This window comes from Buceros rhinoceros, unplaced genomic scaffold, assembly GCF_000710305.1.
Source record: "Buceros rhinoceros silvestris isolate BGI_N320 unplaced genomic scaffold, ASM71030v1 scaffold47078, whole genome shotgun sequence".
Taxonomy (NCBI): Eukaryota; Metazoa; Chordata; class Aves; order Bucerotiformes; family Bucerotidae; genus Buceros; species Buceros rhinoceros.
Genome location: NW_010426052.1, coordinates 1 through 1563, shown reverse-complemented (window position 1 = coordinate 1563; position 1563 = coordinate 1).

The window sequence follows — 1563 nt, the reverse complement described above, 5'->3', positions numbered from 1 at the left end:
GCCCCAAGGAGGCCGTGCGACCAATCGATGAGATTTAAAGCACTTTACTGACGTACCCTGGGCCAGGGGAGAGTGGCTCGATCCAGCCCAGCCACCACCCCCAGACATCTGTGACAAGGAGGGGGAGATGCCAAGAGGGTCTGCAGCACCCACCTGCAGCTCTCCCCTCTGCTGGCAGCTGCTGATAGCCAACACACCAAGATTCTGGGCCCACAGAAGAATGTTTCTTTCCTAGAGCATTTTAATGGGTTTTTTTAAAGTCTTTTTAAGCACGGCTGTGCCTCAGCTCCTTGGTATGAGCTGACAGTGCTGGTGCTGGCTCCTGCAGCACCGGCCTGGGAACACCTTCAGGGTTACAGCAAAGGTTTCTTTACAAGGAAGCTGTAGAGCCAGCCTCTTTCCAGCTTCCTTTCACTATGAATAAATGCCAGTAGGGACCAGTATCACCATCAACAAGCCTGGGGGAGACAGCAACACCTCATCTGCCAAGAGCCAGGTTCTTCCTACCTCCTCTGCGCCAACCTTCCACCTAAGGACCAAATGGTTTTCCTGCAGCAAACCAGGAAAACAAAAACAACAACAGACTTTTGTGTGTTTTACCAGCTATGGAAACTTCCAGTCCTACCTCTCGGGGAGCCCACAGGGCCACTAATGGTTTTGCCAGTTCCTTTAACTCAGCGACGATTCCTACAGCAGGCTGAGAGTTGGTGCTATGAGCTGCTGAGCCTCTTTCACATCCTTCTGCTGGCCAGACCTTGCAGGCTTTGGCTGTTCAGCTTCTGGGGAGTGTCACAACGGGGAACCTGGGGACAACGTAGAGACAGTGCTCCACGCTGCCACGCCTGGGGGGCATGGCACCACTGGCCTTTGCCCGGGTTTTAATCTCCTCTGAGCAGCCAGTTATGGGCTAACAGGTCCGAGGAACCAGAATCATTCATTCTTGAGGAACAAACTGCCCGAGGGAGGAGTGCAGGGGCACTTCCCAAAGCTCCTGATGCTGAACAGAGCTGCCAGCGCCTGGGACCATTCCAGCTCCAGGGCCAGAGCACTGGGGACAGCAATTTTAGATACCACCCAAATGCTGCCCAGGAGCTGGCCCAAAAGTTCTGTCTCTTCTAAAAATGTAACACACTTCTGATTTTAAAATAAATCTTCTATGAAATAAACTGTGGGAAACAGATTTTTTTTTTTACTCTGATTCCTGACTGCCGCTAGTGCAGAAGGACTCTGAAGAGTTGCATTTGCATGGGAACAGCTGCCTGGAGCGATGGGACTTGGGGTTTAGCGCCAGGGGGCTGATGCTCTCCAGTTTGGCAACGTGGCAACAGCCTTTCCCCAGGGAGGAGGTGAAATGGCAGGAGCTGGACCAGAGCTTGCTCATGTGAGTGGCTGTCCCTGCGCCCTCAGGCACCGCTTCCTTCTCACCATCTTCTAGTGCCATCAGCAGCTGGGGACAAGTGCCAGCAGAGAGGCAATGCTGTGGGCCTGCAGCTTCCCAGAGCTCCTGACGCTGAACGGACTGTCCCACCGCCCTGGAAGAAAGCTCTACCCCGCTGCCAAGGC